Source organism: Phyllopteryx taeniolatus, chromosome 9 (genome assembly GCF_024500385.1).
Source record: "Phyllopteryx taeniolatus isolate TA_2022b chromosome 9, UOR_Ptae_1.2, whole genome shotgun sequence".
Lineage (NCBI taxonomy): Eukaryota > Metazoa > Chordata > Actinopteri > Syngnathiformes > Syngnathidae > Phyllopteryx > Phyllopteryx taeniolatus.
The window spans coordinates 7,238,282-7,249,387 of record NC_084510.1 but is presented as its reverse complement, the minus strand read 5'-3'; the positions used below and the strand labels follow the sequence as shown (position 1 = coordinate 7,249,387).

General features: G+C 41.8%; 1 long non-coding RNA gene across 2 annotated transcripts; it reads left to right on the top strand.

The window, feature by feature from the left end:
- The first annotated feature begins 332 nt into the window (after nucleotides 1-332).
- Nucleotides 333-3,093, top strand: LOC133484057 (uncharacterized). 2 transcript variants are annotated; one of them, XR_009790282.1, is made up of 4 exons: nucleotides 333-537; nucleotides 766-848; nucleotides 1,604-2,352; nucleotides 2,431-3,093. It is a non-coding gene; the product is annotated as an uncharacterized LOC133484057 (long non-coding RNA). The 2 variants fall into 2 exon arrangements; XR_009790281.1 differs by having other exon boundaries at nucleotides 761-848.
- Nucleotides 3,094-11,106: the final 8,013 nt, after the last annotated feature.

The following is an 11,106-nucleotide window of genomic DNA, read 5'->3' as shown; positions in this document are numbered from 1 at the left end:
AAATACTGCAACAACAACACAATTGCTGTGGGTGCCAAACTATTAAACGGATTCTGATCTACTTTGGAAAAGCTGCATGTAATATTCACCATATTTGAGATTGTAAATGTTAAATGTCTAATATGTCCCACCCAAAGGTCAGTGTTTCACATTAAGTATCAGTGTTTGATGACATTTTTGATTTAGGATGTTATTTCCTGAGACAAATGTGTACATGTGGCAGCAGCTCAGCGTGTGAGACTGAGGGCAGGAAAGAAGAAAAAGCTCAAGTACAGTATGCATGTGCACAAGGACAAATGTGTGTGTGTGCTTTCCTGAACGTGTGTGCGCTAACAGTGTGCAGGGCCTCTTCAAAGAAAGCTCCCTCCATATGGTGCTGCTGAGCTGCGAGCGGTCAACTTGCAACCCAAACTCCGAAGAGGAGGACTGTCTGGCCGCCCATCGTGTGCTCACACAGCCTGCGGAGAGAGCCCGCCGCTTTCGGGGCATCGCCGCCATCCCCTAATATGGCAAATGAATGCGTGAGCGAATACAAGGGTGCGTAGCTAAAGGAATAACCAAGACAATTTACATAATTGCACGTGCGGTATGCATTTTCTAACGTTTGAACAGCTATTTGCATATTTGCAGCGCTATAGAAATTATTCAGTCAACAGTGTGGATCCATCATGTAAATACATCTCCTTTGAAGGAAAAAAAAAAAAAGGAGCAGGGGAGGAAGTCAAACAATAATGATGTTAATGATGTTTCATGTCCCCAGGGCAGATTTCTACCCAGGATCCTGGGCAAAAGTCATCAGAAGGAGACGTGTGATACCAGAGTTTAGTTATGACGTGTTTACTTAGCAGGTGAATATCTAGCAAAAGAAAAAAAAAAAAGAACACTTTGGCTGTGTTGTTTCCTTTTGTCCTCTCTTTTCTTGCCAGCAGCATTGATCCGAGCAGGAAAAAGCCGCCCGCTTCATCTATTTCAAATGTCAAGGGGGTCCTGTTTCACACGTGTGATCACAGTTTGCAGAGAGTCGCTGTCAATTGTTGCCACTGTCTTGTTGCGTCATTTGAAGTGCTATTTTCCTTCATGTCACCCCTCTTTGTGATCAAAACGGACACAGACCTTCATGCGCGCTGACATCTTTTGAAGTATTCGAGAGCGCTGCGATCACTCCACATTACTTTTGTTGATGTTTAAGGTGAGATAGGAGCCAAGCGGTGTTCAAATGAATGCAGCTTGGTCCTTTGGTGGGTGAGGCGCTTTTAATGGAATGAGAGGAGCCGCTTTGATTGGACATGATTGAAGTTGGCTGTGTTCACGCCCACTTCCCTCTGTTAGACACACCTGCTTGCGGTCAGCTGCGAAATTACCAACACCCAGTCTAAACTGCCTCCGTGCAGATTTATGCCGTGAAAATCGAAGCCCAAAAGTCTAAACAAAGACTACAGTAGCGCATCCTGAGACAGATGAGAGATGAGAAAGTTAGAAACTTAGGACACAAAGCAAAATAATGCAACAAAAAAAGTCTGGAATCATAAATTAGTGTCCTTGACAAACTGATGAAGGTAAAAATCCATCTATTAATTTGACATATGCTCGTTTTTATCGTCAGTGATCTGCTGAAGTCCATCACAGCTGACTTTGGGGCAACAGGTGAGGTACAAAGCTGGCCTGGTTCCCAGAGGTAAACATTCTTTCATAATATTCATTGTATTTTGTTCAATTGTAGCATTTAGGGGCAGTACCGTAGAGTAGTCGTTAGCACATCTGCCTTTCTGTACATTAGAGAAGTTGAGTGGAGTTAGCGTGTTTTTTTTTCTTCCATACTTGCCATGTTTTTTTTTTTTTTCAGTTACTCCCTCCCACTTTCCAAAAACTGGCATGGTAGGTTAATTGAAGACTCTCAAAAGGTATGACTACGAGTCTGGTGACCAGTTCACGGTGTAACCCGCCTCTCGGCCAAAGAGTGGCGGGATAGGCTCCAACTCACCCACGACCCAAATGAGGAGGAAAATGCATAGATGTATCTGTCAGTTGTTCATGGTCCAATATCTGAATGAAAGACAAAGAAGATGTGCCAAATCATAAATCTTAGCTAAGTAATTTTGGTAAGCGAACAAGGTCATTGTCATTTTAAATAGTGTTCATGTCAACATAGCTGTGCTTCGTTTGTATTTTGATCTTTGAAATGTTATTGTGTTTATTCATATGTTTTTATTGTGCTTCCAATAGAGCAAAGTCCCAAAATGCCTGAGCCGGTGGACACCATGAACAGCTGCACCGTTGTCTTATAAAGGCCAAAACTGTTTTTTTTTTTTAGTTGAAAATGGTCCGGTATAAAAGGCAACTGAGATTCCATATGTAAGTGTCTCTTATTTTCCAACCATAATTCAGCATGTAATGAATTAGTCATGAGTATAATCACACTTTCACTTAAAGGCTTTAACCTGGGTGGAAATTCACCTTTGCTGATTTGGCAGTGGCAGGCAGACGCACTCAAACGTTGGATGTCTGCGTCAAGCAGGACGCGTGGAACCTAATACGGTTGTTGAGCATTGGCTCTGCCCACAAACGGCAGAGGGGTGGGGGAGTACAAATGAGATGGCCTGCGGTCCACAGAGGGAGAGCAGGGGGGGCTACAATGATCAGCATCCCGCACACTAAGCACCACTCGTTCCAACCCACTCACGTGCACAATCATGTCATCATCAAGCAAGAACATTTCCATTTTTGAAAACAACAACATACACACCACCAAAAAACATGCATTGCTAGGCAGTGTTGTACCTGGACGAGTTCAATGATCGAAAGTTCATGACCTAATTCATATTTTGTGCAAACCTGGACTGAACTTAGTTCATTTGTGCCTGAGGAACATAATTGAGAACGCACTCATTCTGCCGTCAAAAAACGGTTTCCGAACGAAAGGTCAAATTCATTCAATAGTGCCAGGTTTTGCTAGGGACTTCCAGGACAAAACCCGTCTGAACACACTAGACACAAGCCTTCATATTCGGGGATGAAAGCCCTGAAAAATATTTTGTCAATATAGTCAGCCAGTGATGCAAGGAATTCAACATTATCAATGTCTTTTCACCGTTGTTCCTGTCATACTGTGTTACGTCTTTTTGTTTGCACTTTAAGTACAAAAGTCCTGTTTTTGTTTTAATTGCAAAAAAAAAAAAAGACTATTCAAGCAACAAGTTTTTTTCTCATGTTTTTTACATTGTAGGGTGAAAGCTGCAGCTGGCTATTAGTGTGGAATTAATGGGTGGGTAATGAGGAAATGAAATGCCAGTAAATTGAGTTTATTAGCCTGACAGCAATATATTGAAAAAAAAGAACTATGAACTAGTTCATTTTTGGAATGGTGAACTTCGTTCAAAATTTGTAATAATGAATTGAACTAATTCATTTTTAGAATGGTGAACTTCGTTCAAAATTTATGATAATGAACTGAACGAGTTCATTTTTGGAACGGTGAACTTCGTTCAAAATTTGTGATAATGAACTGAACTAGTTCATTTTTGGAATGGTGAACTGAACTTTGAACTAGTTCGCATATAAAATGAACTTTCCCAATGCTGTGGCTAGGTACGTATAGCATCATTCTGATTTTCATTTACTGATGACTGATTTTGCTTCACAGGAATACCATTCATCTTCACTTGCACACTGCAAAATACATTGTACTATTTATCCATCCCTCTACTGTCAATAGCGCTTGACCTAATTAGAGCCTTACTTTGGGCGAGAGGTGGGGGGTACACCCTAAGCTGGTCGCCAGCCAATCGCAACAATGTCCAATTTATTGTTTAGAAAAATCGCATCTAAGAAACTATGACATGTAATATAGTGAAGACCTGTATATCGAGGGGATCCGTTCCAGTCCCACCCACGATAGGTGCAAATCCACAATACTGTACTGTATAGAGAGACCATATCATGTATTATTATTATTATTGTTATTATTATTATTATTATTATTATTGTACCCTTCCCACAGGAAGACTGGCTCTAACAAGTTGTTTTGACACAAGACGAATGAATGACTAATTAGGATGCAGGATGGTTGTTTCACTAACCACACGGGGCAACAACAACAATAGAATCCTATTGTTGGCCACCCCCAGGGAACACACCCACCGAGGCATAAATAAACAGAGTCCACACCAAAAACTTTGAAACTAAAGAAACCTTTTGGATAAAAGTAAATGTCTTCAACAAACAAGAACAGTTCAGTTTCCTTGATTCAGCCTTTCCGGATTACAATGACCTAGATGACAGAGAATCTACACAGAAATACCGTTTCCACAACCTTTACACACGTTTCAACTTGTTAAACACACCTAAACTTATTGAAACACATTTTAAAGCATTTCTTAGCTACTGTTCTCACTCTGTCAAGAAATGGGAGGCTTATGTGTAGCATCACTATTGAAAATGAGAAGACTCTCTTTCATATAGTACTTCTCCAAAAAAAGGAGGCAAAGAGGGTTTGCTTCAAGCTGTTTTTTTGTCACTCCCACTTGACGTTTACTATAAAACTGACACATAAAACAAAAGAGAATTAAACATTGTATATTTAAACAACAAAATGTTCACCCACAACGTATAATAAAGAATGTTCGCGAGCTTAATGCTAACATATTAAGCAAAACATCCTAGACCGGCTAACGGTATTCAGTGTCATTAGAAATCTTCGAACAACTGCACCTGTTCTCCCCGTGCCTGTGTGAGTTTTCTCCAGGCACTCCGGTTTCCTCCCACATCCCCAAAACATGCATGGTAGGTTAATTGAAGACTCTAAATTGCCCGTAGGTGTGAATGTGAGTGCGATTGGTTGTTTGTTTATATGTGCCCTGCGATTCGCTGGCGACCAGTTCAGTGTGTACCCCGCCTCTCGCTCGAAGACAGCTGGGATAGGCTCCAGCACGCCTGCGACCCTCGTGAGGAGAAGCGGAACGGACGATGAACAAATGAATGAATGAAATTCACTTGTTAGAATCTGACTCTTCCCTCATTAAACTTTGAGTTCAATATCATAAGATAGTGACTTTATCTTGGAAAAATACCCTTAATCTCGTAAGATTGTGACTTTTCATCTCGACAAAATGTCTCCTTGTTCTTTATAGAGTATTTTTTTTCTTGGAATAATGTACATTTTGTATCGTAACATTACTACTTTTTTTTTATTCCTATGGTACTTAGGGGTGTATACGGTGGTGATGTTAGAGTTAGTATTGTGAGGGGGTCGAAAAATGTATTTGCTTTAAGGCTTCCTTGAACTCAACAAGATTGAGAATCCCATAACATTCACACTCACATTTAGACCTGTCCAACTTAGAGTCTTCTACTAATCTACCGTATGCATTTTGGGGGAATTTGGGAGGATGGGAAGAGCATCTGCAAAATACAGAGAGAAAGGCCAGAGCCTTCTAACCCAGAACATTTCAATTGTGACACAGACATGCAAACCACTGGTCCACCATGCTGCCCAAGTACGTGTTTACATTAATTCATTCATCTTCCGTTCTGCTCATCCTCACAAGGGTCGCGGGCATGTTGGAGCCTATCCCAGCTATCATCGGGCAGGAGGCGGGGTACACCCTGGACTGGTTGCCAGCCAATCGCAGGGCACATACAAACAAACAACCATTCGCACTCACATTCACACCTACAGGCAATTTAGAGTCTCCAATTAATGCATGTTTTTGGGATGTGGGAGGACACCAGAGTGCCCGAAGAAAACCCACGCAGGCACGGGGACAACATGCAAACTCCACACAGGCGTGGCTGGGATTTGAATCCCGGTCCTCGGAACTGTGAGGCAGATGTACTAACCAGTCTACCACCGTGACGCCCTACGTGTTTACAGTATACTAAAAAGAAATCATAACAGTTACAAACAGTTCTCAGCATAATCCCTCTGTGACAGTGTCAATGAAAATGGAGCCTTATTTGAATGTATCTGCAATAATAATACGATACTACACTTTTTGGGAGGGTTGTTTCTGTCAGCATCGTTGTCTCTCAGTCACATACGTATATACTCAGTGGCGCAATACACAGAACTGTGAGCAGGCAGACACTCATTAGATTCTAACTGATTCTGACAGTCAATGCATCAAACATCCCATAATTGTCACACAACATAAGTCTTAACTCCTTGCATGTTTAACCTGTCCACTCAGCACACAGGAGCTGCAGAGCTTATTTACTGCTGTTGCCAGTTCTGCCACAGTTAACACATTTGTACTCCCTGAATGCTTCATTTATTAAACTGTGTCGGTGCAATTTGTACACTTAGCTCCACGCCCGCTTATTTGTTCCTTTACATGACAGGGTAGAGCTTCCTGTCAGGAGTCTTTTGGTTTCCTCTTTGTACGCTTGCAGCATTCAAATGTGCTGAACACACAGCGTGCAGGCAGGCGGCAGAGGAACTGGAGGGAAGGAGAGAAAGCAGACAGGGGTAAACAACACTTTAGCTCTTTAAATAAATCATTTGTTTGTGATTGAGGCTCCATGATGTGAACAGCATGACCTGTTTTACTGTACGTCTCCAAACAGCCAGTGCGTCGCCCTCACAGAAACAGATCCCATCTCTCGACCCACAGAGTCAGGGCCCATTCAAATTGCATGAGAACTAATTTTTTTGACAACTTGAGTGATAGATTTGTACAAGGCCCAACTGTTTTCTTTTTCTGCAGAGGCCCTGTGTAAGTGACATAAATTGCTATTTATAAAAAATTTAACAATACATGGCAAATGAGTTTTTTCTGTTAACATGGCATGAGCAGGAGCAAATGTGCATGTAGAGGGCATCTTGGGAATAAGAGCGCAGTCGGAGCAACACTGGAGCCTGTGGTCCCTTCGGCTGTGGAGTAAAAATGACAGAAACACACGCACCTTGAATTAGACTTCAAGATTTAACGTTACATGTTCACTCCTATGGCACAAGTAACAACACAAATGTATTATTATTAAATTAAAAAGTAAGTTTTTATACATTGGACGTGTATCTGAAACCTTTTTATTATTATTGTACATGTCGCTGATCTTACCGGATACAAATATGTGGTCACTTTCTGGTGACTTCTGTCCTATCTTGGTATCCGCATAATGACAAAAAGAATTTTAGATGTAAATTTTCGTCAAAATGCTTTTTAATGTACAATTACACCTAAACAAATCATCTTACATTACTGGTACTTGAAAAAAATAGTTGACGGTACATGTACGGTTTCCCCCAGATATTACAGACTCAAGCAGATGTTTTATGACATTGAATCAGCTCTTTTTAACTACAATGTCAATGTTCAGTGAAAATAAAATGTATTTTAATTGTTTCTTGTCTCATTTTTCAATTTTTCACTTTCAAAATCCACACGTGTAAGTCAGTCTAACAGCATCCTCCCTCTCTCCTGTCACCTCATATATTGGAAGCAATATTTAACTGTGTGTGTGTCTGAAGGTTGGATTATAGTTGCCTAATTGTAACAAATGTTGTCATGGAGACTATCAGGTGATCTGTGAATCATCAGTTGTCAGAATTGGACTAAAATGGAGCTTTGTGCAGATGTCAGAATGATTCATGATGATGAAGCAGATTATATTTGGCAGCAAAATCAATAGGCAGCACACTCATAAGTGACTGCTTATTTAGATAAACAACTCTGTGGATATAACCCACCCTGACGCTTGTTTCCTCATACTTGGAGCATACATTTATACAACAATATTTATTTTCCACAAAGTGACAGCTGGGGACCCGGGGAAAAGCCCATGCAAGCGTAGGGGGAGCATGCAAATGCCACACAGGAAGGCTGGAGCCCGAATTCCAAACTCCAATCTTAGAACTGTGACGCGGATGTGATAACCACTCAGTCACTGTGCTAAGAATAATTATTTGTATTAATTATGTATTGCATTTTGGTCATTACATGGACCCTGGCCTTCCTGTGTGGGGTTTGCATTTTCTCCCTGTGCCCGTGTGAGTTTTCTCCAAGTACTCCGGTTTCCTCCCGCATTCCAAAAAAAAAGTGCGTGGTAGGTTAATGGAAGAAGCTAAATCATCCGTAGGTATGAATGGGAGTGTGAATTGTTATTTGTTTTTCTGTGCCGTGTGATTGGCTGGCAACCAGTTCAGACTGTATCCCATGTCTCGCCCAAAGGCAGCTGGGATAGGTCCAACACAACCGTGACCCTAGTGAGGATAAGCGCTACAGAGAATGGATGGATGGATATTAGTTTTTCATTCATCCATGGTTGTTAATTGAACCAATATTTGACCACACCCTTATTAAGTATCGACCACTAACTCAACAACACACAGATTTCAGTTGTTTTGAATTTAAGAGACAAGTTTGTCTGTGAACCAGCTGTGGCAGGAGATCAGCATACTTCAAAATGCCACCAGGAAAGGTACCGTAGTGAAAACTATTTTAAACGGTGGTTACATTAAACTGTAATGATGATGACGACTGAAAAAAAAATGAACCCGGTGTTAGACAGACTCTGCCAAAAGTAATCTCTTGTCAGTTGCATATCACTTGTTTCAAGGGTGGAGGAAAAAAAGCTTACATGGAACTGGTATCATAATGTAAGCACTTCTAATTAACAGCTGCATATAGCCTTTCTAACTTTACTGGGCACAGTGTCTTAAAATCAAAAGTTCCTTATGACAGATCTGGGCAAACTTTACATTCTATCAACAGGAGAAAAAAGGACAGACATTTTTTTTCCTTCATTAAAAATAAAATCTTGGGTGGCATCGTACAACAACTGAGAGCCTCTTGCATCTTTGATATTCTCCCTGTGAGGCTTGTGACAGACTTTTACTGTACGTGGCCTTAACACTTCACCTCTGCCAGGTGTCTTCCCACAGAAACCTCGATAATGAACATTTATTGGTTTTTGATTGAAATAAAATTATTGACTACTGTAACCTTTTCTAAACACTGACACCTGGTCAAAGTTTTTATCTTTCATCCTAGGTGATGAAGTATCAACTTGGATTGTCAACCTCAAGTCAAGGAAACGCCTAAACCAGTGATCATTTTTATGGGAAATTAACAACTTGTGCTATTTTGTATGATAATTAACGTTCATTTTCCAACTCACTGAATGAGGAAAAGCTTTCAAAGGTGATCACTATAAGCTTCTGCTCTTCATCTAAAATATTGACAGAACCTCCAGGGCAATGAGTTGAAACAGTCTTTTTATAAATTGTATTTAACAGTCTATACACTGTGGGTTATACTGTATGTTCAACATTCATACTTGCAAAAAACAAGAGTAAGAAGAGGAAGTCGGTGAGGTCCGCAAGTGAGGATACCAATTGGCGTTCCGTTGATCCACCCCGCGGATCTACGCTCCCTACCAAACAAAATGGACGAGCTTCATCTTCTGACAAAGACCAGTAGAGACTTCGGACATTCCGCCGCCATGTGCTTCACGGAGACTTTGTGAGGCTTTGTGAGGCTGTCCACAATGGCGCCGTTATGCTTCCATCTTCACCGGGCAGACGGCGTCATGGAGTTATCAGGGAACACAAAAGGGGGCGGGATATGCTTCTATATCAATATAAAATGGTGTACAGATGTCACGGAGCTCAGCACACACTGCAGCCCGCATTTGGAGTCGCTGTTTTTGAACTGTAAGCCATTTTACTCGACTCGTGAGTTCGCATCTTTCATTCTCACCGGTGTTTACATTCCGACCCAAGCTAAAACGAATGCCGCACTGCTAACGCTCGCTGAACAAGTACACAAATTGGAAAAAAAAAAAAAACAGACTCACCCCTCATTATTCTCGGGGACTTTAACAAAGCTAAACTCAACCACAAACTCCCTAAATACAAGCAGCACATCGACTGTCCTACCAGGGAAAATAACATTTTCGACCACTTCTATACTACGCTAAATAACGCATATCATGCCAAACCTCGTGCAGCTCTGGGCTCGTCTGATCACTGCTTAATTCACTTAATACCAACATACATGTAAGAACTTAAATGTGCGAAGCCTACGGTGAAAACAGTGAAAAAGTGGACCAATGAAGCAAAGATAGAACTTCAAAGCTATTTAGACTACACAGACTGGAGTGTCTTTGAAAATTCAGCTGGCAGCCTGGATGAACATACGGACACTGTCACATCCTATATCAGTTTCTGTGAAGAGGCGTGTGTACCAACAAAGTCATTTTGCACGTACAATAACAGCAAACCGTGGTTCACTGCCAAACTTAAGCAACTTCACCAGGCTAAAGAGGACGTATATTGAAGTGGGGACAGGGCCCTGTATAATTGCACTAGAAACCATCTGACTAAAGAAATTAACATTGCAAAGAGAAACTATGCAGTAAAGTTAGAAAAACATTTTATCGCTAATGACTCTAAATCAGTCTGGCATACATTAAATTCGCTAACCAATTGCAAACGACCAACCACCCAAGCTGAGAAAAATAGAAGACGAGCCGACAACTTGAACACCTTCTACTACAGATTTGAAAAGGACACTTTCACATCCCACACCCACCCAACCGCACCTCTGACCACCATCACACCTCTGACTTCTCCGTTAACCATCCACGAAAAGTATGTGAGACGCATCTTCAAACAACAAAAGACTACCAAAGCGGCAGGCCCAGACCTTGTGTCCCCATCCTGCCTCAAAGTCTGCGTGGACCAGCTTGCTCCAGTCTTCACACAGCTCTTCAATAGATCTCTGGAACTGTGCGAAGTACCATCCTGTTTCAAATGCTCCACCATCATCCCAGTCCCCAAGAAACCTGCAATCTCGGGTCTGAATGACTACAGACCTGTCGCCTTGACATCTGTGGTCATGAAGTCCTTTGAACGCCTCGTGCTGGACCACTTCAAGAGCATCACAGGTCCCCTGCTGGACCCCCTGCAGTTTTCCTACCGAGCAAACAGGTTTGCAGATGATGCAGTCAACATGGGACTGCACTTCATCCTCGGACACCTCGACGGCACGGGGACCTACGCGAGGATCCTGTTCGTGGACTTCAGCGCTGCTTTCAACACCTTCATCCCCAAACTCCTCTCCTCCAAGCTTCTCCAGCTCAGCGTCTCGCCTGCCATCTGCCAGTGGA